Raw genomic sequence first — 27487 nt, forward strand, 5'->3', positions numbered from 1 at the left:
TTTTTCCACTGCTGCTTTGAAACCCAGCACTGAGCCCTGCACAAAGGGCAAGTAAAATGTGATGGAGTGTTTATTTATTTGTTTTAAGAGCTAAAAAGTGAAGTTCCAGCCTCCTCTTTGTTAAAAGGGTAATTAAGTGGGAAATAAACAGGTTGAAATTCCTTCCTGTCAAGTTCTCTCTCTCTCTCTCTCTCTCTCTCTCTCTCTCTCTCTCTCTCTCTCTCTCTCACACACACACACACACACACACACACTTATCAGCTACTCAAACAGTTCTTTTGCATAAGCTTTACTTAATGCCCATTTTGGGGGAACATATTTCATATGCTGTGTGTGCTAAGAAGAGCCTATTCTGTTGTAGGTATTTCTGCCAAACACATTTTGGAATGGCTTGAATTGCACTGAACAATTTTCCTTTTCCTTCAACCTGTTTTTAATAAAGTCAACATGGCTTGTTCATCCGTTGTCAGACCAGCAAAAATACATAAATAAGACACACACTCTTTCCCTCTTCTAACATAGGGAAAGTCTGTGAAATCCATTTAAAATCATGACCCAGTACAAACGAGAGAAAGAGAGATTGAACTGGGTCGTGATTTTGAATGGATTTCGCAGACTTTCTCTACGTAACCTCCCCCTTCCCAGCAAAGAGCTGTCATGCGAAACACAATTATGGGGTGTATGGGAAATGGGTTCTGTAAGGGATGTTGGTGCCTCTTGACTGCAACAGTGTGGAAGTTACTTCCCTGTGGTGTCTTCTCACAAGTGAAAGCGCCATAGCTTAGTGCAGTGGTTCCCAACAGGTGGTCCGGGGACCCCCAGGGGTCCGCGAGCTATGCCAGAGGGGTCCGCAAGATGCTATTAGAATAAAAAATATATTAAATATATTTCGTATGATAACAGATTTTTTGTTTTGGCCGCTTCCTGCATGAGCAGAGTCTAGTGCAAAACTAGAATTAGATAGAGGCAGTAGTTCTGCTGTATGCCGTTAGGTGGCGCTTTACAAACACTACTGTTTTGCAAAGAGGCAGCGCGCGCATTCTACTAACGCTCACCTCCCCAAGATGCTTTGCACGCATCGGCTTCATTTGTGCGCTACTGCGCAGGTACCCTGTCTTCTCCATTCCCCTCCCTCCTCCCTGGCGCGTGCTGCCTCTTTGCAAAACAGTAGTGTTTGTAAACAAAGCGTTGTTTTTCGCGGAAGCTACAGTTCGCATAGTTAAAAATGGACCGTTGGTTAAAAAGTGGTTCGTTAAAACGACAAAGGCCTACAGATGAAGAGGAAGATAATGCATTTGATGTTCAAGCAAGTAAGTCAGTGACTCTCGAACCGATCTTGACAGTGTCCATTGAACCTAAATCGTCGGCGTCCCTTGAACCTAACCCTTCCAAGATCAGTGTTAAGCTTACTGGAAAAATTAGATTAGGAATTAGGAATTAGATTTAGGATTAGGAATTAATGGGGGTCCTTGTCACAATAGCGGCTCGATGTGGGGTCCTCGAGAAAATTTTGTTGGGAACCCCTGGCTTAGTGGTATGTCATCTGAAGGTCCCAGGTTCAATCCCTGGCCTCAAGAAGAGGGAAGACCCTATCTAAAATCTTGGAGAGTTAATGCCAGTCAGTGCAGACAGTTGTGCGCTAGATAGACTAATGGCCTGACTCTGTATAGAAGGCAATTTCCTATGTTCCTAGGTCAATGAGGCCATCAGTGAGGTGTCTTCCCATGTGAACATTGCCTGGCTTGAAGGAAGGCCAACATTGACATAGCAAGGCAGCTCATCCATAGCCCTGCCATTGTAGTTCTTGCATACAAATGATACTGAAGTACTGTGGGGAGAGAAAACATGAAGACGCAGATCGCATATTGCCATAGGAACAGGTCCTGTAATTTCATATCTGAAGTCATTCAAGGTGATCTCTGGGCAGCAGAAACAAAGGGCCTACAGAGTAGTCTCTTGTAACTCAGAGCAGAACAGACACATATGACCCATCCAAGTAGCAAGAGTGGAATTAGACAAATGAATCTTGTCGGAGGGAGCCCTCTGCAAGGACTTCTGCTTGTGTGATGGGGCTTTCCCTTCTTCTCTTCCCAACGTGCACCATTGCCCCCCCTCCAAAATGGCTCTGAGGGGTCAGGAGAGCCCCCAGTGCAGCTCATGGGGGCAGGAGAGGGGGAATTGTTCCATCTGGGAAAGCAGGTTCTCCCCTTAAGGAGAGCATGGGTTGCAGAAGGGTTAACAATACATTCCCGGGTTTTTGGGGTGGGTCAGTTTGGATGGCCACTGGGTGTATTGTTGCTGGGGTAAATGTTACGTTGCAAGTTATTTGATTGACAGCCACAGCCTATATATACTGAGCAAGCAGCTTGCGGTTTCACTTTTGGTGCTTGCAACGGAACGCCCGCCCACCCGCCTGCCCTATATTTAGGGGTTGTTTGCACATGACGTTGCTGTGCTTGTCATGGGGTCGTCCGTTTTGATGTGGGGGCCTAGTAGGAATTTTGCCACTTGGCTGATTGGCTGGTGCCTTGTGGTTTTTGCCTACTACATAGTAAACGGTCACAACTTGTAAGGTTGCAGTTAGGCATTGGTTCAAATTGGATGGTGGAGGGATACGGATTTTGGCTGGGCCTGCCCCTCAAAAATTGCTGCTGCCTTTAGGGGTATTCCGTTAAAGGAATCCTGAGGCTCCACATGTTTGTCTGTACCCCCGGTAGGGGCTAGGACTCGGGGAGCATCTGGGGGAGAGGTCAAGGGCTTGGGCCCCTGCCCCGGCCTCTCTCAGAGGGTGCTTCCCTATCCTGGCTTCCCCAGTACGCTAGGGGAGTCAGATCTGTCCCAGGCGGGGGACAGATGGCTGGAACCAATGCCTAAGCAAACACTCACATTAGTTGTATTTAAATAAAGTTGTGGCCAAAATAATGCCAAAAACCTTAAACTTAATTCTGTGTGAAGTGTGAGCTATTGGTGGGAAGTCTTGGTACCTCGGCACGCAAGCCAAAATGCTTGCCCTAATGGAAGTATAGCCTTAAGGCAAGATTGAACTCCTCCCCGTATGTTTAAGTTCTGCCCGATTTCAACAGATGAAATCAATCAGGTCAAAAACTTTGGATGGATTTTGTCCTAGGGCTATAGCAGCCAATGCTATAGCTCTGTTTATAGTGCCTTCTGTTTGCAGGAGACAATGTCTGGATCCATCCTACTGCTGGTCACTTCTTTACTTCCTCTTCTTCACAGTTATGCCCTGGGTAGCTGATGGAGGTAAAAGACTATCGCTAGAATTTGTTAAGATTAGCACTGACATGATGATTTGCTAAACTGCCTCATGGCAGTTACTACAGTGGTTCTTTCACTCTTACCTAGCTGAAGCAGGTGCCCCTGGGATTTTGACACCTCAGGTAGTTGTCTGGTTTGTTTCTATGGATGGGCCAGGTCTTCCTGCTAAGCTACAGCTGAACACTACAATACAGTCTGCCAATTGAAATTAACAGGGTTTACCTGATTCTATCCAGCCTCTCTCTTTGTTCTTTACAGTCTCCACTCATTCTGACATATTTTAATCACACAGGTGTGCTAGTGGCAAATGCTTTCACAATACCTTTTTACAATTCAATAGGGCTTGTTTTCCAGGTTAAGTTCATAGTTGAGGTCTAGTAAAAACTCTCACATCCTTCTTAACATTGATTCCAAACTGGAATGTTTGATAATATGGTCCTCCTAAAACACTCCTCCTCCTCCTCCTCCTCCTCCTCCTCCTCCTCCTCCTCCTCCTCCTCCTCCTCCTCCTCCTCCTCTTTATTTCTCAGGACATCTGTGGCAACAAATAAATGCATGTTTTGAAATTACTTTGTTTTCCTAGTCTGTTGAATTGTAGTTTTCCTTTATGTCACCTGCAAAATGCAAAACGAGATCTCAGCATTACAGGCCCATTTTCTTAAAAAATCTTCTAGAATTCTTCCTCTGTGGGGAGCATTGTTTATGTCAAAGGTGCTCATCACAAGCAAAGGTTTAATTCCGAGATCAGAGGCTGCATTTTCATCAAACTTTCTCCAAACTGGATGGAGCAAGAGTTGTCTTGCTCTGGCTTTAGCACAGATTAAAGCCCTCCTGCCACTTGCCTGGGGCTTGTCCGTTGATGGAATCTTTAAAGAATAAAGCAGCCAAACCCAAACAAAGTGGCCTTGAAAACAGGCAAATTGATTTTTTTCTGCAGATCAGAAATTTCAAGAGGTTTTCAAGGATCTGCTAAAAGCCACTTCCACCTGGCTTTGGTGTCCCATGTTTTCTCTTCCCCTTATATAATACTGCTTGGGGGGCAAGAAGAAATATAGCCCGAATATTTAGCATTGACGCAGGATTGTAGCCCTTTTGGAGCATTTGCCTGGATATCTATGAGTTAAAAGCAGATGATGAATTCTGACAGCGTTGGTTTCTCATCTCTATCTCTCTCTTTTTTTACACTTAAGTACAGTTTTCCGCATTTCTGCTAGTTTCTGAATTTTTCAAGAAACAAGTCCTCATGAAAAAAAAAACCCCACCAGTGGAAATTTCTCCAAATATACAACTTTCTTCCCCCAAAGCAATTTCCCCTCACATAATGTATTTTTGCATGCTATCTTCAGTTATATATATGCACGTTTATGCACACTTTACCCTCATATATACATGTTTGCACATTGTACATGGCTGAAGAACTGCACTGAAAAATATGGAGATATACAAATTTCAAAGGGTGGTTCGCACATTATTTTGGGAAGTGAAAATTAGGAAGACCCACCTGTAAATTCAAACTGAATCCAATTTCTCTCACATCCCTCCTTTGAACCTTCATGTGTTGAGAAGAAATACCTAAACAGGGATTCTAAGTGTATTTGAGTGATGTGCTCAGAATTCTCCTCTCACCTCGGAACCCCGATAAGGCAGAGTTCCCCATCATGGGGTGGGGGATTCTAAGCATGCTCAGCTGAATGGAACTTGTATGTGACAGTAATGACCCAGGCCATTTTTCTTGAACCGTTCTCCAGCACAAATTAGACTGAGGAATCGTTATGCATGGGCATTTTGGCATAACGCGCATATAACAGGAGTAGGAAATGTAGCCTGAAAGCATTAGTTCATTAATCAGCCTGCTTAATTCATTAGCTATAGGTTAAAAGCTGTAGGTTTTTAATCAACAGATTTTAATTGGAACTGTTCCTCCTCACACTGCGTTTTTAAGGGTGTTCGGAATCCTTGTTATAATTTTGTAAACAGTTGTGAGTCATTCCCCGATTAAGCAGTGTCAGGGGTGGGAGAATTTATTGCTGCGCTCTAGGAATTGTTGCTCCTTTAAAACCAAGCTGCCAAGGAAAATAGGAAGTTGCCTTATGCTGAATGAGACCATTGGTCCATGAAGCTCAATATTGTCTCTATGCTATGGCTTAGGAAATCAGGACTGGGGCCCAAATGCAACCCTCTCTAGGGTATACCTGAAGGAGCGTCTCCACCCCCATCACCCAGCCCGGACACTGAGCTCCACCTCTGAGGGCCTTCTGGCGGTTCCCTCACTGTGAGAAGTGAGGTTACAGTGAATCAGGCAGAGGGCCTTCTCAGTATTGGCACCCACTTTGTGGAATGCCCTCCCATCAGATGTCAAGGAGATAAGTAACTATACAACCTTTAGAAGACTTCTGAAGGCAGCCCTGTATAGGGAAGCTTTTTAATGTTTGATGCTTTATTATGTTTATAAGCTGGAAGCTGCTCAGAGTGGCTGGAGCGACCCAGTCAGAAAATAACAAATAACAAATAAATGAACAATGAAACAACAACAACAATCTGGCTGGACCTTGGAACAGAACCCAGCCCATATCCCTCCCTGGTCCTTCCTTTTACCTTTCTCAAGTTGAATTGGATAGCTCAGTTGGTTAGTGCATGGTGCTGATAACGCCAAGGTTGCAGGTTCAATTCTCATATGGGACGGCTGCATATTTCTGCAATGCATAGGGTTGGACTAGATGATCCTCAGCGTCCCTTCCAACTCTACAATTCTGTGATTCTATTATTCTAAGTCCCTTTGCTTGACTGCAATGTTTCCCTGAACTCTGCTGCTGCTCCTTGCTTGCCTAGATGGAGGATAGAGACAGGTGTTTTGAGTTTGTATAAAAAGGTAGGATTAACATTTGATGCTCTGTCCATTTCCCCATCTTGCCCAGTTTCCCTACTTGACATGTGGATTCTGAAAGGTTGCCCAGAAAGGCACGAGGCCCTCAGCCTGAAAGTGGTTCCCCATCCCTGGCCTACACTGATGGCAATGGTGGTTCCTCAGAATTTCAAACAAAGTCCTACCTGGAGAGACATGCAGGGATTGGACCTGGAACCTTCTGCATGCAAAGCAGGTGCTCTCCCACTGAGCTATGGCCCTTCCCCTCAGATACCAGTGGCATATAGCATGAAAGAGCTCTTAAATGTGAGAAAATCAGAGCTCCTGTTGGCTCCTCATATCTGCTGAGGGCTAACTAGATGCAGCTTCTCTTTATGTCACAGTAGCAGGCTGATACTATTGAGTAATCAGTAGCTCAGCCCAGACAGTCCCTCCACCTGGAGGCCATCCCAGTAGCACAGGCACTAAGGGGTCTCACTGCTTGGCTTTATCCCCTGGTTCAAGCCTAGTGGGGCTACCAGATGTGGGAAAATGCATCACACGATGGGCAGGATTAATGAGGAATCACACTAAATTACTCAGAAGCGTGAAACTCGACATGAGGAATAGCATCTAGAGGGGCTATATAACAGTGTCATTTTCATATTTTTCAAAGTGACAATTCCCTGAACAAAGGCTGCCCTCACTTCAGAAATCATGGTTTGGTTTTATGCAGTCCCCCCTTCTCTTAATCCTACAGACTGAGCAGGAAAGTAAGGGGAGGCAGGTTTTTTTGGTTTTTTTGCTGGGTTTTGAGACCCAAAAGAAGGTGGGTAAAGGTAAAAGAAGAGGGAGTGCAGGAGCCTTTTTAAGCCTGCTCACACTTTAGAAAAGGGCTATATTCTCAGCAACATCAGGGCTAGGCAACTCATGGGCAACTTCTTATCTCTCTTCCCTGCCTGCCCCATGGGCCAACTTCGACAGGTGTCAATCACCTGCCGTTGCAGTGATGCCAGATAACCTGCTTTCCTCCTCTCCCCATGATTCAAAATCAAAATGGGTGGGAAAAAAGTCTGGTGATCAGCTGAGATTCAAGACAAAAAAACCACTGGATTATTGCACTAAAATGAACCAAATCTGCAATTTGATACATGCTTACCTGGAATTAAGTCCCACTCAGCGTAGTGAGAATTCCTTCTGAATAATCATTATTTATAAGATTTCACTGACTGTCAATGAATGGTTGAAACCTAAATACAATCCCTTTGGCCAGGTCAGAATTTCTAAATGCTGATGGTGTGGCAGGAAGTCAAAGAGGTTTGCTCTCAGAAGATAAAAATCTGACCTGAAGAGCACACCACAAATTGAAGCAAATGCAGGAACTAACCATCTCAAGTGTGTGAGTAGGGGCTTCTTGTCATTTTTATCTGATGCACACCAAATTGCTCTTAGAAGACAGGCAGTCCCTCTTCAAAAGAGTTGAAAGCAACCACACTGGTCGATAACCACACTTATCGAACCCTTCATCACACTCTTCCACATAGGTATTTTGCATAGTTGTCAGGGGGTTTTCCAAGTTGTGGTGCCTGATTCTCAAAGCCTCTGCTTTTGACTCCCTCAGGCCAGCCTGTCTTCACAAATCATTACACTACTTTGGCTGCTAAGTGTGACAAGAGGGACTAACTCAGCAGTCACGAGATGACTCATTCTCTCTTTATTGCCTCACTAAATATAGGACTGGTAGTTTTGTTTACTCTGGTTTCTTCTAAGAATTTCCCCTCCTTTCTCTTAATCCTGCAGGCTGGTTTTCTGGTACAGCAGGAAATTGAGAGGAGGCAGAATACAGGCCTGTTGTGTGTGTGCCTGTGTTGAAGACTAAAATAAAGTGTGGAGGGGGTGAGCGCAGGAGCATGGAAAGGGCGTGAGAGACAGAGCCATGCAAGAGGTGAACAACCCTGATCAGATAATGAGTAACAAGAAAATTGAGTTGGCAGATAGTCGCAAAGGTAGCTGTTATCAACAGGTGGCTGTTGAGCAAAGCGTTACTGCTCTAGACGGAGCAACAACACAAGAGACATATGAGGTAGCACTAAAATATGTGAAACTAAGAAAGTATTTTCTCATGCTTTCGGCATGAAGGACAAAGCACTTTTCAGCAGCTATAGCAAATATGAACCAAGGGGCATACCCAAAGTCCAAATCAACATTCATGACCCCATAAAACACCACTGTCGGCTTATTTTTTAACAGTATTTGTCCCCTGAACATGCTGGGAGACGCTGTCCATTTCCTCACAGAAGCTCTTTCTAGGGATCCACTTTCTTACAAATGATCTGAGAAATGTGGACTTGGGCTCCTCCTTGGGGACTGGCCCTCTCCCTCGTGCAACAACCAACACTTGATTGATTTGCTTTTCGGCATTTCTGCGCCACTTTGCATTCCAATGAACCCCAAAGTGGCTTACAAACAATTAATAGCAATAACCTAACAGAGCATCAAAAGGGCAGAATAAATCATATGATACAATGAGCAAATCATCAGTAAAACATTTGCAATCCACAACACGCTATAATACAATAATTAATCAAATATTAAAAGCTGCCCTAAACAGGGCTGCCTTCAGATGTCTTCTAAAAGTCTGGTAGTTGCTTATTTCTTTGACATCTGATGGGAGGGCGTTTCACAGGGCGGGTGCCACTACCGAGAAGGCCCTCTGCCTGGTTCCCTGTAACTTTGCTTCTCGCAGTGAGGGAACCGCCAGAAGGCCCTCGGCACTGGACCTCAGTGTCTTGGCAGAACAATGGGGTGGATATGCTCCTTCAGGTATAAGGACATTTATAATCTATAAAACAATATTAACAAAATAGCAGCTAAAAAAATAAGCTTAGCACACTCTCCTTCCTCCAGTGGCTCATAATCTTTCACTCTCTTCAGTTCATTAAAGTTCACATACACATCCATTATACAGGAGGACCCTGATCTAAGAGAAATACCAATTTGTAGATGTTATATGCTCTCCTCTCATATGTCTATAAATCCATCTTGAATAGCAGCGAAGGGGAAACTCCCTCCTGCAGCTGATGCTGGGAGAATGGCAGAGTATCCAGTGTTGACACAGAAAGTCTTTGGGTCTTCCCCTTTCACAGGTGGAGGAAAACATTCCGCTGGAACACAGGTCATCACAGTGGAGATTATGCACCCATGGAATGCAACGTGGGAATGCCCCTAAAGGAACTGCAAATTTGGTGGCATTTCATTTTCCTCTGCCCGCCTTAAGCATTGCTAACTGCTTCCTCTATCTCTTTCCCCATGTTGGCCTTCTCCTTTACTATTCTTGGCAACTGACGACATCAAGAGCATTTGAAGGGATTCATGTTGATGTCTCTGTGAAACACTGACCCTCTTGTCCTCTGCCCTTCTCTTGAATTCCTGGCAAAGTTTGACAGAACAAAAGTCTACGTTGTTTCCTCTCACCCCCTGAAATGCACAACTTTTCTGGGGATATAAATAATCTTCTGACTAGTTTTGCCAAGCAAAATCCAGAGCCTTATCACAACCAGGTCCAGAAATGGCTGGAGAAAGTTGGAGAAATGGAATGTTGTATTATATTTTTTTTAATGTAAACATTAATATTCAATGAAAGCTAAAAAAAATTTAAATATGCATCTCATGCCATTCAGAAGAGCCTAAAGGACAGTTGAGGTATTGTCCAGGCTCAGACCTGATATCCTTTAGCATACTTTGTGCACCATGGGCCTTCTAACAATTCTCAGGGCAGATCTACAAGGTTTTTAATGCTAAAAAAGAGTTAATGAATTGTTACCATAACCATATAGCCATGGGACATTCTTTTTCAACGTTAATAATGCATTATTAAAATGTGACACCAGAGGGCGCTGCAGAGCGACCCCTTCCAAAGACCAGGTAGACCAGGCATCCCCAAACTTCGGCCCTCCAGATGTTTTGGACTACAATTCCCATCTTCCCAAACCACTGGTCCTGTTAGCTAGGGATCATGGGATTTGTAGGCCAAAACATCTGGAGGGATGCAGTTTGGGGGTGCCTGAGGTAGACCATGTGGAATGGGACTTTTTTTTGTCTTGACGTTTCAGAACACTATTTTTAAATATCATTCTAATAACGTTTAAAATATGAGTGTAGATCCGGCCCCAGAGGTCTGTCTCATTATATGAACCAATGGGCTGCAACTCTTGAAACTGTTCCCCACAAGTATCTTGTAGTTTGTTTTTTTAAATGCTAGATTTATTTTGAAATAATAGGACACCATTCGTGGTGGACAGGTTGTGGGTGACGTGATGGGCCATACATTTAGGCTTGACATATGCAGAAGTGGCTTACTGGGTGGTGTGGAGCCACTGGAGCTACTTACCAAGAGGAGGAGCGGCGAGGCAGCAGGGGGTTTGGTGCAGTGGACACACACCAGCAGAACCTCTGGATTGGCTCCACTGGTGTGTTTGCCCTGTGCCAACCTCTCTGCCACTTCCAGGGGTGAAGGCTAACCGACACCCAGGGCGGGGCAAAGCGCGCGGCCACACAAGTGTGGCGTCGCTACGTAGGGTGCATGCGTGCGACACCATGCATGCATTGTACGTAGCAGTTTGCTGTCAGCGCTGCCCGAGTGCTGTATGAACGGTGGCAGGATCTTCTGCGCGCGGCTGCAGCCAAGAACAGAGGATCCTCCACATGCGGCTGCGGTGGTGCGCCCAGGGGTGGTGGGGAGAGCACCCTGTGGGGTGCCTTCTTGTCACCCTCCAGACATGGCACCCGGGGCACACCGCCTCCTCGCCCCCCTTGCGACGCCACTGGCCACTTCACCTCCTCTTCTGCCCTAGTAAGCAACAGAGTGTAGTGGTTAAGAGCAATAGACCCGTAATCCGGGGAACTGGGTTCGCGTCCCCGCTCCTCCACATGCAGCTGCTGGGTGACCTTGGGCTACTCACACTTCTTTGAAGTCTCTCAGCCCCACTCATCTCACAGAGTGTTTGTTGTGGGGGAGGAAGGGAAAGGAGAATGTTAGCCGCTTTGAGACTCCTTCAGGTAGTGATAAATCGGGATATCAAATCCAAACTCCTCCTCCTCCTCCCTCTTCTTCTCCTTCTCCTTCTCCTTCCTCTTCTTCTTCCAGGAAGCTCCAGAATGGTTCTGCCTCACCTGGCAAGCTGCCTCTGGACATTTGCATATCTTAAAAGATGCCACTGTCTCATATGACAGCATTGTATCATGTGAGATTAGAGCAGGGGGGAACACTTGCTCAAGTGCCCTTCTCCCTTACGCCAGTTTTGGGGTAGGTCAGAACATCCCCGCCCCCAGTACACCTCAGTCTGACAAAATTACGAAAATTCCCTTTTCTAATGATATTAATCTGCGGAGAGTAATCGCCCTTTCTCCATGGCTTAGCATTTTTAATCCGCCCAAGTATACGTAGACCCGTAAGTTGCCCTTTCTCTATCTTGCCATCTATCCAATTTCCCTTCAGCATTTTTCATGCTGTCTAAGATCTCAGCCTGCTGTAAATAAGTCTGCAGTGGGAGACTCCGGATGCCTGGTGATCCGTACCAGCAGGGTCATCCCTCAGAAAGAGATACCACCTGCACATTCCTGCCAGCTATGGGAAACCGGAAGGCTTGTGATTTACTTCTTGCTCAACTCTTCCTCCTCTTGTACTCCTGTACAAATATGTGAGTTACACTGTAATATATATATATATATATATATATATATATATATATATATATAGGTTAAAGGGACCCCTGACCATTAGGTCCAGTCGTGACCGACTCTGGGGTTGCGCGCTCATCTCGCATTATTGGCCGAGGGAGCCGGCGTACAGCTTCCAGGTCATGTGGCCAGCATGACTAAGCCGCTTCTGGCAAACCAGAGCAGCACATGGAAACGCCATTTACCTTCCTGCTGTAGCGGTTCCTATTTATCTACTTGCATTTTGACGTGCTTTCGAACTGCTAGGTTGGCAGGAGCTGGGACCAAGCAACGGGAGCTCACCCCGTCACAGGGATTCGAACCGCCGACCTTCTGATCAGCAAGCCCTAGGCTCAGTGGTTTAGCCCACAGCGCCACCTGGGTCCCATATACATACATACATATATATACATATACATATACATATACATATATATATATATATATGCGCAAAAGAATGGCTCGCCTAATTTCAACTCTTCAGTCTCTATGCAAAAATTCCCCTAATCAGAGCCCTGGTTCCTTCTTTATTTCTTGCTTCCCCTTATATTTGCTTTTATTTCCCTTCACTTAAAGCAGGCATCCCCAAACTGTGGCCCTCCAGATGTTTTGGACTACAATTCCCATCATCCCTGACCACTGGTCCTGTTAGCTAGGGATCATGGGAGTTGTAGGCCAAAACATCTGGAGGGCCACAGTTTGGGGATGCCTGACTGAAAGGGTTTTTTTGCCCCCCCTTTCTTTGCTAAAAGCTGCAGCAGGTAAAGCTGTTGGCCTGCCATCTACTGACTTTCCTTTTAGCTTTTCTTATAGGATGTTTCAGCATGCTATCAGTAAATCTGTTGTGGGAGAGTATGTATGCCTGATGATCCCTCCAGTGACATGGCCTCCTTTGGCAGGAAGAACAGGCAGATAGAAATTATTCATTCATTCATTAATAATAGCTCAACAAATCATAAATTTCAGTGTCTTATTTTTTCCAATCTTAAGTTCAGTTCTCCACATTTCCACACCAGTTTGATCCCCATGAAAATACACCAGCATCTCAGTGCAAAGTTCTCCCAATATACACATTTTCACCTGAATTTTGCCAAATATACACAATTTTGCAAGGCAGTTTTCACCAACCGAAAAAATTTGTTGTATGTTATTTTCACTAATTTCCACATTTTGATGCACACTTTATCCAAATACGTGCATTTTCGAATGCACTACCTGGCTGGAGACCAGCACTGCGAAATTTGGAGAAGTGGACGTTTCGAAGGAGGGCTGTGCTTCGGTTCACATCAAAGGGTGAATTTGAAAGGTTCGTCTTTAAATGTGAACTTTGTCAAATTTCTCCCCCACCTGTAATTATGCGGTGTTGATTTGTTCAAACATTTGCTCATATAGTTCTTACAGTGAGAGAGCAATGCCTGTCGAGTGGCGTAATTAACCTGACTGTTGCAAGATTAAATGCCCTCTCCCACTTCCCCCACCAGCCAGTTTATTTTTTAACAGTAAGGAAGAATGATTCAAGGGTAATGGATTTGGCATGTACGGTTTCGGAGTGTCGAGATGAATATTTGGTATAATCTCTGCCTTCACACTCGGAGAAACTGCCAGCTGGCAAAGTGCGCTCGTAGTCTGTTGCTCATTCTGTTACACCTTCTGCAGTCTGCCACCTTATTTCCTGCAATCATGCTCCCAGCAATAGTTTTTTTCAGCTCAATAGTTTGTTCCGTTTAAAAAAGTAATCATCTTTGCACTCACCATGGAGTAGCTATGGAGAAGCTGCCTGGCTTGGGCAGTGTGGCGTTGTTGCGAACTTCCTTCTTCCCCACCCTGACTTGGTTTACACCTCCTTTGCAACCTGAAAAACCTCCCAGGGTTTGAAAGCTCTTTTGCTTAAGGCTGATGACATAACGGGATGCTAGTGTAACATTTTCCAGTTTGGATGGGTTGCAAATATTAATTGTATATATTGAAGTAGTTAATTGGTGTTCTCTTAAATTGGGGCAGGAACCTAGTACAGTCATGGAAGAGCACGTGTTTGGCTTTGCAGAAGGTCAAAGGTTCAATCGCTGGTGTGTCCAAGATTGTTTTCTGTTAGGGATCATATAGCAGATGATTGAAAGGATCTTCACTGGAGAAGGGCCTGGGAAGCAGGGCCGTCTTAAGCGCCCCTGGCGCCGTGGAGCGACGAATCCCTCCGGCGCCCCCGCCCCGTTTCCCCTCCGGCGCCCCCCACCCCGTTTCCCGGTGCGATGGGCGGGCGGGCAGGCACAGCGCGGTTGCCGTGGGAGCAACAGGCGGCCAGCGGGCGGGCGCAGCTCACGGTGCCCTCCTGGCGGGCCGGCGCCGTGGTGCCCTGCGCCACCCAGCCTGGCCGTAGGGCCGGCCCTGCTGGGAAGAAGCTGATTAGATTGACAGATAGTCTGGCCTGGAATACGACAGTTTTCTGTGTAATTTTAGCCTCTGTATGTCTTAAGGTTTTCCCCTTTTTTAAAAAAAAGTGTTGCATGCATGGTTTTAATGTGAGTTATTTCTAATAATAAAACAAGAGTTCAATATTGTCCAGATTGTCAAAATCTTGTTTAGGGACTTTTGCTCATGTCAACAAATTTGTCTTGCAATCTGTCTTGACATGATTTTATTAAAGGTTAAACTATGCATGTTGGTGGCAGGCCTCTGTCTTTTAATTCCACGACCACATGTAAAGAATGGGTTGGGAGGTGCAAGGCAAAATTAGAAGTGGGAAAAGGATCGTGCAGTGTGTGAATCAAAGGATGGAAGTGGTTCTGAACCTTCAGCCTGCTTGCTACTTTCCCCAGACAGCGTCTATCATCAACCTCTTTCCTGTCAGTTCAGGTACTTTCTGATACCAGAGCCGTCTTTTGGGGTAGGGTGGGAAGCTTGGGGAAAGATTCCAGGGGAAAAGCAGGAGATGGTGAAATAGGAGGGTGCAGTCTATTTGCACATCATCATCATCAATATTACATTTGTTATATTTCATGCTTCCTCACACAGAGCCCAGAGCAAGCAGCAATATTAATAAAATACAGTACAAGAGCAAAATCAACACTGAAATTTACAATAAGAGACAATAGCATGTGGCAATCAGTGGCACTGAAGACACAGGAACAGGTAGCATTAAAAGAAAGAAAGAAAAGAACAGCCCTGCTATATTCTGAAGGCCTGCAAAAGCTACACCTGAATGAATGTAATGTGTGGATCTGAACTGGGATGGCGTTCCATAGATGGGGTGCCACCGTTGAGAAGGCCCAGTGGTGATACCTCGTGGGTATCACAAGCAGCATTTCCCCCACAAATCTCAAAACCTAAGACAAGACCCTCTTTCAAGCGCTTGAACCCTAAGCTTTTGAGGGCATGGGACCAACACCTTGAATTAGGCCTAGTGTCTTTCCGACAGCCAGTGTAGCACACTCAGAACTGGGGTCTTGTGATCCCAACTCACTGCCCCAGACAGCAAGTGAGCAGTAGCATTCAGTTGCCAGAATGTCTCCAAGTAGAGCTCCATATAGAGCACATGGAAGTAGTCCAACTGGCAAATTAACAGAGGATGGGTTACTGGAGCTATGTTGTCCTAGTCCATATCTGGTGGACCAGCCTTAGCTAAGCATTAGTGCACAACTTGGCATGTTATTCTTATTGATGTCTTATTCAACATCTTTATCAATGACTTGGATGATGGGCTTGAGGGCATCCTGAGCAAGTTTGCAGATGACACCAAATTGGGAGCGGTGGCTAATACCCCAGAGGACAGGATCACACTTCAAAATGACCTTAACAGATTAGACAACTGGGCCAAAGCAAACAAGATGAATTTTAACAAGGAGAAATGTAAAGTACTACATTTGGGCAAAAAAAATGAAAGGCACAAATACAGGATGGGAGACACCTGGCTTGAGAGCAGTACATGTGAAAAGGATCTAGGAGTCTTGGTAGACCACAAACTTGACATGAGTCAACAGTGTGATGCAGCCGCAAAAAAAGCCAATGCAATTCTGGGCTGCATCAATAGGAGTATAGCATCTAGATCAAGGGAAGTAATAGTACCACTGTATTCTGCTCTGGTCAGACCTCACCTGGAGTACTGTGTCCAGTTCTGGGCACCACAGTTCAAGAAGGATACTGACAAGCTGAAATGTGTCCAGAAGAGGGCAACCAAAATGGTCAAAGGCCTGGAAACAATGCCTTATGAGGAACGGCTTAGGGAGCTGGGTATGTTTAGCCTGGAGAAGAGAAGGTTAAGGGGTGATATGATAGCCATGTTCAAATATATAAAAGGATATCATATAGACGAGGGAGAAAGGTTGTTTTCTGCTGCCCCAGAGAAGCAGACACGGAGCAATGGATTCAAACTACAAGAAATAAGATTCCACCTAAACATTAGGAAGAACTTCCTGACAGTAAGAGCTGTTCGGCAATGGAATTTGCTACCAAGGAGTGTGGTGGAGTCTCCTTCTTTGGAGGTCTTTAAGCAGAGGCTTGACAGACCTATGTCAAGAATGCTTTGATGGTGTTTCCTGCTTGGCAGGGGGTTGGACTGGATGGCCCTTGTGGTCTCTTCCAACTCTATGATTCTATGTTCTTACTGCTTCCTGTAAAGTCGGTGCAGCATGCTTCCTGTAAAACCTCGTTGGAGCAGAACTCTGGTTTCGAATTTGTCTGGTTATAACGATTCTGGTGCTACCCTGGTCTGACCTTCAAGATGATATCAGTGAGGCTGCAGTACATATATGCCACATTGACACGTTACATCTGATTTTAATTTAAGTTTCGCCAAGATAGTTTGTTATGTGGACTTACCTGCAATGCTGACCTTGCATCTAGAATAGAAAGGGACATGCTTAAATGATAAATGTGGGAAAAGGAGAGTAAGTGGGTGGCCAAGAATATGTTGAGCATGTGGCAAATATATAGAAAAAAAAAGAGGGCGAATAAAGCCAAATTTTCTTTGATTACTTTGTCCTACATCTATTATCCCCAGGGTTGCATTGTTTCTGAGCCAAGGGTGTATCAAACCAAAGTACATTTGGAGACTAAGCTTGACTGCATTTCAGATATTATTAATCAACACTTTTTAGCACACATTCCTGGGGAACAGTGTGATACGAGAAATATTTGTAGTAGTAATGTTTTCTGCAATGTAATTTGCATGTTCTTTCTAAATTCTGTCTCGGGGATGTTTTGTCCTTCGTATTTTATCTAAAGCTCTGTAATTACATTGTAATGACTTGTATGCACCATCTTTTTTTCTTTTTTTAAAATCATGACAGATTCCTTGAAATGCATTATACATGGGTTTTGGCTGTGGGGGGGGGAACCCATTTATTAGGTGACGGGCTTGGCTGGAAATACTTAAACATTTTGCCTGGGCAGATGGACAATGTGGCCATTTTTTTTAAAAAAAAATGGCAACACATATATGAATTCAATTAAAAAGTGATTTGACAAGCACTTGTTTCATTGTTTATATTCTTCTGGGGGGAGGAAAGAACGGAACATTGTTTTGTTTCAGAAATAATGTTACCACGAGCATTACTATGCCGCCTCACTTTTGCATAAAGAATGGTTACTGAAGTCCATATTTGCATAACCTGACACATGCCACTCTGGACTCCTTTGGGAGGGAGGGCAAGAGAGAAATGTACTAAATAAATGGATGCAAGAAACTGGTGCATCCTGTACTCATCCTTATTCTTGTCCCTAATTAATACTATATGTTCTGTTTTCTTTGAGTGAAAGTTAGTGCCTTGTTGAATACGTACCAACTTCCTTTCAATTAGTTCGGGCAAATTGAGCCAGGGGATCAGGGACATATTCAACTCTCTCTCTCTCTCTCTCTCTCTCTCTCTCTCTCTCTGTGTGTGTGTGTGTGTGTGTTTCCATCTGACATGGGATCTTCTCTGATATCAGAAAGGGTTATCAGATGTACAGTATGGCACTCGGATGCCTTTTCAAAAGGCACAAGATTGCACCCCAAAACTCTATGACATTATAAACTATATGACAGATTTGCCAGAATTCCAGTTGAGCACCGCCTGTGTCCTTGCTCTATGAGAACCAAATACCCTGTTTCTCATATTTTAAGACATACCCATAAAATAAGACATAGCAGGATTTTTAAGCATTCAAGGAATATAAGCCATACCCTGAAAATAAGACATAGTGATAGGCGCAGCAGCAATGCTGGCCGCAGGAGGAGGAGGAGGAAAAAAATAAGACATCCCTTGAAAATAAGCCATAGTGTGGTTTTTTGAGGAAAAAATAAATATAAGACATGTCTTATAATATGAGAAACACGGTAGGACCTTATACACTACCTTCTCTATTGTCTTCTTTACTTGAGCTTTAGAGGTGGGGTTCTGCAAATCATACCCAACTCAATAAACAACCCTGAAGATCGCATAAAATTTTTCTTAGTTGATGCCAATCCACAGACTTCTTACGCAGTAGCGGTCTACGTGACGAAGGCCATGAAAGCTAAGGAAATATTTTTGGCCGATAAGGAAAAGATCCTTCTATTGTCTTCATAATTTGCTCTTAATGTATTTGCTTGCTATTTTATGGGATGATGTTATTGCTATGGCTATATGCAACAAATTTTAATGTTACAGTGCTACCTCGACTTACAAACGACTCGACAACCAAATTTTTCGACTTATGAATGGGGGTAATGGCCACACGCTTATGAATGTCTTGACATCCGGAAAAAACCCGCGGCGGTTTTAGATAGGGATTTTTCGACTTACGAATTTTTAGATAGGGTTGTTTCGACTTACAAATTTTTCTGTTTCCAATGCATTCCTATGGGAAATTGCGTTTCCAGTGGCGTTTTTCGCCTTATGAATTTTTCGACGTACGAAGGTGCCTTCGGAATGGATTAAATTCGTAAGTCGAGGCACCACTGTAGATATTTGTGTAAAGGCTTAGTCCTCACAATAAACATTATTCTATTCTATACGACATTTGCAAACCGGTTTAAGAATGTTTTTTTAAACAACAACAACAACAATTAAGTGGTGTATAAATGTTATGTAAATTAATCAATTAATCAATCAATCAATCAATCAATCATCTTTACCAGAATGGATAGTATTCAGATAAATAAATGTGCAAACAGAGTGACTGCCGCATATGTAATGAGGATTTCCCCTCTCTCTTCTCCTCACATGCACCATGTGTGGTCTTGAAATCCACTCTGGAGGGTTGGGGTAAACCCCAGAACAGATTTAGGGGCTGCATGGGAGGAGAAGAGGTGGTGGTGGGAAATCCTGTTGCATAGATAGAAGTTGTTCCACTCTTGCAAAGTGCTACATAGCGATACGTTGAATACAACCGAGCTCTGTGCTGGAGCCAGAACTGTGGCTTGGGGCTCCCCTAGAAACCTAGTGGGGAAGCAAGATCTGTTTTGAGTGTTAATGCCATGAGCCCCTCCACCCTATGTTCAGGTGTGAATGAAACCATATATCCTAATGACGCCACAGTCTCCACAGACCTTCATTCCAAGGAAACCAAATCCTGGGTAGGCACAGGAACCCCTAAAATCTCTTACCACTCAGAGGCTGGGGTGTGCGCAACAGTGCATTTAGTATTGATTAAACACACATAGCTCCTTTCATCTGACGATCACAAGGCAGTTTTAAACATAAAAGGATGTAACAAGGAAAACAGGAAAACACCATTGCCCACATATTCAAATAAATATTTAAATGTTTGTTTATTTTCTTATTTATTTTGCTTCTTGGATTTATATGCCACCCTTCACTGTAAGACGAAATGTGAATTTCTGCGCGGTATGTTTTCGTTAAAAATCCACAGATTAATGTGAGCATGGGATGGAATGGGCTCACGAGTGAACATATATCAGATTAGAAAGTGAGGCACAGACACTGGCTCCTGAGGTCCCAGTTTGGGCTATTGCAGCTGCAGCCAAACCCATAAGAGGCTTTAAATTAAAATGTTTCCCGAGACGAACTTTTCTCAATGGCATTTCATTTCCACTGTTCATCTTTGCCCTGATCATGTTAGAGGCAAGGGCCAGATGGCCATGCATAGATTTCCTGCAGAAAGGAGCTGTGACTTACATGTTAATGAGGCACTTTTTTTGTTTGTTTGTTTGTTTGGTTGTGTGTCTCTTTAGACAAAAGACACTCGAGCAGGTTTACCAAAGAGTTTTCATAAAGGAATAAAACATTCTTCTAAATAAGAGACCTATGTGCAGATCACAGAATAAAAGTTTTTCTTTTGAAGTTTCTGCTTGGTGGTGAAAAGCATACGGGGTGGCCAAGGATTCGCCGGTCCCTCAGTGTCAAGAGCTCCACTGATGTGGAAGGGAAACACAGCACAGAAACCTATCTTGTAGAAGTCCCAGGGAGCAAGCGTTATTCCTAGGGTGCATTAATTGAATTCTGCTCTTCATTTAAAACCTGGGGTTCTAGGTGCTTCTGGACTGTCAATACGGTATTTTGTGGAATAGATACATATGTGTGTATTAGTGAGCTCCCGTTGCTCGGTCCCAGCTCCTGCCAACCTAGCAGTTCGAAAGCACGTCAAAATGCAAGTAGATAAATAGGTACCGCTACAGTGGGAAGGTAAACGGCATTTCCATGTGCTGCTCTGGTTCGCCAGAAGCGGCTTTGTCATGCTGGCCACATGACCTGGAAGCTATACGCCGGCTCCCTCGGCCAATAATGTGAGATGAGCGTGCAACCCCAGAGTCGGTCAAGACTGGACCTAATGGTCAGGGGTCCCTTTACCTTTATTAGGATTATGACTTTTTCATTTTTTTCCTCAAAAATTATTACCTGTAGCACAAATGGATGAACTTTTGCCTATTAATGACTAAAACGAGGTATATTCCATTGAAATATTAAAAAAGGTTACGCACAAACCGTTTTAATTTTTTTGTATGCCGTTTTACCATTTCATAAAATTGTATTAAAAATTCTATATATATATTTCGTATCAAATTTGGACTCAACACCACATTCCACAATGGGGAGTGTTCTTAGCAACATAGGGTTTACAAATGTCACACCTGCGCAAGGTAAAAGCCCCTTTTTGGGACCTCAAAACTCAGCCAGCAGACCCTGTCGGGCATGCTGGGAAAAGAACCTACAGGAAAGTAGCAAAACATCGTCCTCTAGCGGCGTCTATACTGTTACTGCAGCTAAAAAAAGCTTCCTTGTGTGTTTGATGACCCTATATAATGTTGTATATATGTGACTCTAAAGCTTGGGTTCAATTTTATATCTGCTTACAGTGACTTCAAAAATAGTCTAAAAACTGATAATTTTTTTAAATCATTTTGTGCGTGAGGTTTTTTTTTTAAAATCAAATCTCTTTGAAAGTAAGATTTTATCTAATCTTTCATGAAAGCTCATCAAATTATGATACAGGGAAATGAGGTTGTAAAAAAGTCATCACCCTAGTGTGTATACTTGGACTTCAGGTTTGTGAAGTTAAAGTGGATTAAAAGGCACTTTCGCCTTGGTGCAACAAACACACTTTAAGGAATAATTGGACTTTTTCCTGTTTGGAAATTGAGACATGTGGGATGAATGGATTTTGAACAGGAAGCCATATAAACAACCTGCAAGCAAATCATGATAAATGCTTATTGTCCTATAAGCTCCCCACAAACAGATCAGGAAAAAAATGCTCAAGAGAGACAGCGATAAGCTCACCTCCATGTAAGCTTTCTGCGAGCAAATCAGGATGAATGCTCAATAAATAGGGCATCTGAAGGTGCCCTCAGACTCAATATACAACTTGAGTCATGAAGCTTATGAACACCTTGCACCCATTATCTTATACATCTGCATATCTAAGCAAGTAAATAGAATGAGATCAACACACACAGCCACACCCTTGTGTTTACGCACTCATACAAATAAGCACTGTCAATCATATTCTCCCGCTTTTTCGCCCGCTGTTGAAATTTGAAGTAATGTGCAGGTTATCCAAGCCTCGATACTGTGGAAATTAAAGTGTAAGATAAACAAAAAGCTTTAGTTGGTTGATCAAGCAATTAAAATATCAGTCCAGTCATCTATAAGTGATTCTCAGCATTCACCGGTGTATGCTTGAAAAGAAATGAGGGAGGGATATGTCTTTTGAGGTATCCACAAGATTCCCCTCAGATTGGGATGGTTCAACATGTGAACGTTGGCAGTCACTAAATTTGGGCAGTTCACTGTAACATGACAGTATCAGAAGAAAGAAAAGGCTTGTGTCAATAGGATAAATGAGATATTTAACTGTCTAAGTATTTAGCTAATAGGCAACATGAGAAATGTATGTTAAGCATGTTTTGGAATGTGTGTTAGTTAATATGGAGTGTGAGATAGGAGTTGGCTAAAAGCTTCCAGTGCTGCCTTTCATATGAGACAAGTCCCTAGCAAGCACGTTGGAGTGTGTACCTTTAAAAAAAGCTGCCAGTGTATTGGCTTTCTGGTTGCATGTACAACCTTTTTCTGTTTGCGACAGCATTGTAGGAATGGTGTAAACTTAGTCTCTAGAATAAATGTGTGTAGTTGCCACAGTGCATGTCCGTTGACAGTACCAAGCAATTTCAAGGGAGAGGAGGTGAATATGGCATCTGCAGGTATATGTTCTCATTTAGTCCTTTGACTTGTGCTGTCAAATCACCATGATGTGTACTGCCACTTGGAGAAACAGCTATATTTCAACAGCACAGCCTCCTCTCAAGGCTGCAACTAGGAGAGCAAAAATCTTTGGCAACCTGAGCTAGCAAAAGAAAACAACAACAACAACAACAACAACAACAACCTGCCCATCTGGCTGAATTTCACCAGACACTCTGGGAAACTTACAACATCTCTAAAAACATAATAAAAACATCAGTCCTTAAAAACCTCCCTAAACAGGGTTGCCTTCAGATGTCTTCTAAAAGTCAGGTAGTTGTTTATTTCCTTGACAGTTGAAGGAAGGGCGTTCTACAGCAGCAGGCAGATGCTGGTAACAAGGCTTGTGGCTCCTGGCCTTGCTACTTTCTGCTCAACTTGACCCCTGACCCCTGGATTCCCTGATCCCTGGACCATCTGACCATGTGGATTGCCGTTTGCCCGACCCTAGGACTGGACCTGACTTCGGATGCTGCCTCTGCCTCCAGGCAAGTCCACCTCAGAGGCTCTTCTGGTTGGCTGGCCTCCCCCTCCAATGAGCTCTGCACGTTGTTGCTCAGCAATGTGACTACGGCAGAGCAGTGGCTTGGCTCCACTGCACCACATCACACAATGTCAAGCTCCCCCAATCAGTCTGGCAAGTGAAAGCAACAGGCTGTGTTTGGAAGCTGGGAGAGCAGTGGCGCCAGACCCAAGCCACCAAACAGGGCACTATGGGCTGAGTGGAAAGGAATGGGCGGTCAGCAGCTGGCAGACAGACAAGCAGAGGGCAATAAACAAAAGCTCCATCTATTCCAGGCACCCCCAAAGTGCGGCCCTCCAGATGTTTTGGCCTACAACTCCCATGATCCCTAGCTAAGAGGACCAGTGATGAGGGATGATGGGAATTGTAGTCCAAAACATCTGGAGGGCCGAAGTTTGGGGGTGCCTGATCTAGTCCCCCTCCAGATCTGGAGAAGGAGGCTAGAGAATCAGGTGTGACTCATCAGCACACAGTGAAATCTGGCTGTGCAGGAAGACTCAAGCCAGTAAGTGGTCCTACAGACCTTGCTCAGAGCGGGGTGTTTTTAAAGGTATCTCCAATAGCATCTGTTTACCACTTCCTTGTATAACTGCTTAATCTTGTTCATGAAACTGAAAGGTCATTCATGGAATTGCCATGCAATATACTCCCTACCCCACATTTCTCCTCGACTCTAAAAAGTCTATATTGCTCCCCCCCCTCCTCCATCCATTCTGAAAGAAGCCTTTTAAGTTGGTTTGAGGCTCACCTGTCGGAGAACAGATGCTATCAGCAATGCAACGTATATGCGAGAACACTGGAATGTAGTGAGTTATCCAGACTGAAAAAGAGAAACTTTTGCACATATAATCCATTTGGGAGACACAGGTCTCCACCATTGTTTGACAGGAAAGCCTCTGGGCATTCAGAGCACAGAGCTCTCTCTTGTGACTGATAAACTGAAAACAGTCTGTTGAATGTGAATTCTCAACCCCACCATCTGATTAAGAACTCTCTTTCTTCTCTCTCTCTCTCTCTCTCTCTCTCTCTCTTGCTCTCTCTCTGCCACCTCCTCCTCCATCTCCTAGAAATACAAAATTACAGAGCAAGGAGGTGATCCCAAGGTGTATGGTGACCAGGTGTAATCTGACAAGGTGTGTGCTATGGCATCCAGCTTCTCCAGCAAGCATACCACAGGTCAAGTCTGTTAGCAAAGTCACTTAAGTAACACAGGGTGGATCTGTCAATTTCAGTATCTCTGAGTTACTCATTTTTCCGATTTTAAGTTCAGTTCTTCATATTTCCACATCTATTTGTGTTTCTTGTAAAAATTAAGTGCTTATGAAAATTCACCAGTATTTCACTGTTAATTACTGCCAATATAAAGTTTTATGCAATCATGCAAAATGTACACCATTTTGCAAATCAATTCTCCCTAACAAAATGCATGTTTGTGCATTGTTTCCATTGATATAGGGATTGCAATGCACACTTTACTCCAGTATATGCATTTTTGTGCATATTACCGAGCTGAAGAACTGCATTGCAAAGTTCAGGTGCAAAATTCAAAGGTTCCAGCAGCTTCCAAAGGATATAAGATATTGATAGCAGCCCTGGCTTTAAGAGTCTGAAACATGTTAACAGGTGAATGGAACATAATGGATAGGACTTGTTTGCAGAATCTTCACTAACACAATTAGTGAAAGCAAGAGGAACAGGGCCTTTCGGGCCCCAGTAGACCCCAGCCATTACATTGCAGGCGGCTGCGTTGGTGATTTCTGTTTCTCCTGTTGCCCACGAGGAGTCAGGCTTCAGTCTGACCAGTCTCCTACTTAAGGACAGCAAAAGGGGTGGTCAGGAGAAGCAAGCTTGACTGCAGCTGTAGTAGGAACACCCACCCCAACACCCCAACACTGATTGCTCGGATATGTAAGGGACAGTTCACCATTGCTGCAGCTTCTCAGCTCAGTTAAGCCATTTTATAATGGAGAGACTCAGTTTTAAAATCAAGACTCGGCAATAGTGCCTTCTTGCTTTATCTTTGCCTGCTGGCTTCTTCTGATCTGCTTAGCAGGCATCCAGTGCAGTTTTCAGAAGCACGGTGCCTTGCAATAGTGACTCAAAAACTGAAATCCTGCAGAATTTTTATAATTGCTTTGGACCTTTGCGTCATCAGCAGAAATATTTTTAATGATCAATAGAGCATAAAGCACTGTACTTTCATTTGATGTCCCTCATCAACAAATTGATTCGGCATTTCCATATGATTAAGGAAACAGGGCCTTCCTGTCAGGGGAATTGTCTTAAAAATCCTAAGCAAACTTAGGCAGGCAGAGTGAGAAAAATCACAATAGTTACAAAGACCCATCTGATCTGGAGATGCAAATAAAACGCAGCACCTTTCTTTATCAATATTATTGTATTATTGATGGTTGCGATTATATGAGCTGTACTAGCGTTAGAAAAGCCATTGGTAGATCACTGTCCTCTCACAAGTGTTTCTGATATGTGAATCTTTCAGAAAGGGTTAAAGGAAAGTGGCAAAGCCTATGATCCATAGCTGCCAAGTTTTCCCTTTTCTCGCGAGGAAGCCTATTCAGCATAAGGGAATTTCCCTTAAAAAAAGGAAGAACGTGGCAGCTATGCTATGATCTAGCAACACAGCCTGTACAATATGTTCCTTCAGAATCATATGTTAGGTGAGTGTTTGCATAGTGAGACAATTTCCATTGATACCTGTGGGGAAAATTCTAATGTGTCCCGGACCATGGAATTTTGACCCCCCAAAGCCAACCCCTTGGGGAAACTCCCCCTCCTTCCCTCAGCCAATCAGCCAAAGGCAAACAAGGAAGCAAAATATTCTCTCTGTTTGGATACCTGAATCTGTGGTATGTATAGTGAGACTTGGGTACTAATTCCTTGTGTTTGGATAAGTGAATGTTCGCATAGTGAACATTCATAAGTTGGGACCTGCATGTACCTTTTGCCCATGCAAGGATGTTGTGTTTCACTTAGAATAGTGGTGGCAGTGATGGTGGCGGTGGCAATGGAGCCAGATCCGGATGAAACACTTCGTCATCATCATCTTCATCATGGGTAGGCAAACTAAGGTCCGGGGGTGGTCGGATCTGGGCCAATCGCCTTCTAAATCTGGCCCGCGGACGGTCCGGGAATCAGCGTGCTTTTACATGAGTAGAATGTGTCCTTTTATTTAAAATGCATCTCTGGGTTATTTGTGGGGCATAGGAATCTGTTCATCCCCCCAAAAAAAATACTGGTATAGTCCAGCCCCCCACAAGGTCTGAGGGACAGTGGGCCGGCCCCCTGCTGAAAAAGTTTGCTGACCCCTGATCTTCACCATGATACAACAATGACTATTTTTGTGGTTGTGTTATTATTTCAATTATTTTCTCATGAGCGTACTAAAAAAAACAAAAAAAGGCTTATAATTGCCGCCAGTGTTCATCCAACTTTACTTGACACTATGCTATATAATAATCATTTAGAAACAATGTTAATTTCATAAAATAACTAGCAGCGCGAACTGCAATAGGTAACGTCTGCCTCCCTGACCTGTCTGGAATAAGTATGCAGGTTCTCATGCATGTAATTTAGCTACTTGATTCATTAACATTTAAACAGGCTGCTAGGCTATGACCACCAATTAGATGCTTTTGCAGAGTCTTGGCAGAACTGTATTTAACAGCCATGGGCATAGCGACACCTTGTCAGGGAGAGTAATATAACAAAGGGTGGGTGCTGGTTCAAGGCAGGTAGAATTTGCATTCTTTTGGAGATGCTATCGACTTTCGCTAGTATTTGCAACTAGCATTTCTAATGATATTGGCCACAAATAAATTATTATAGGAGAAGATTGAATTGTTATCATTGGAGGTGCACAACACCGAAGAGTTTACTCCGTTTATAAGGGAAGCTCAGTAACCCAGGTGGCGCTGTGGTTAAACCACTGAGCCTAGGGCTTGCTGATCAGAAGGTCGGCAGTTCGAATCCCTGTGACGGGGTGAGCTCCCGTTGCTTGGTCCCAGCTCCTGCCAACCTAGCAGTTCGAAAGCACGTCAAAGTGCAAGTAGATAAATAGGAACCGCTACAGCGGGAAGGTAAACGGCGTTTCCGTGTGCTGCTCTGGTTTGCCAGAAGCGGCTTTGTCATGCTGGCCACATGACCTGGAAGCTATACGCCGGCTCCCTCGGCCAATAATGCGAGATGAGCGCACAACCCCAGAGTCGGTCACGACTGGACCTAATGGTCAGGGGTCCCTTTACCTTTACCTTTACAGTCACATCAGCAAAGCTTCTTATGTTGTATTGGTCATAAGCAGGAGGTGGTTTGGACTCCAGGATTGGCTCTGTGGTGAAGATATTGGATGACCACCTCTGTCATCACCATGTATCCTCTTGCCACATTAAAACAATAATGGGAGGACAAGAAGAGAGGCATAATTAGAAGCAGATATTCCTACATTTTTAAGGAGCT

The sequence above is a fragment of the Zootoca vivipara genome, chromosome 3 (genome assembly GCF_965207765.1).
Source record: "Zootoca vivipara chromosome 3, rZooViv2.hap1.1, whole genome shotgun sequence".
Taxonomy (NCBI): Eukaryota; Metazoa; Chordata; class Lepidosauria; order Squamata; family Lacertidae; genus Zootoca; species Zootoca vivipara.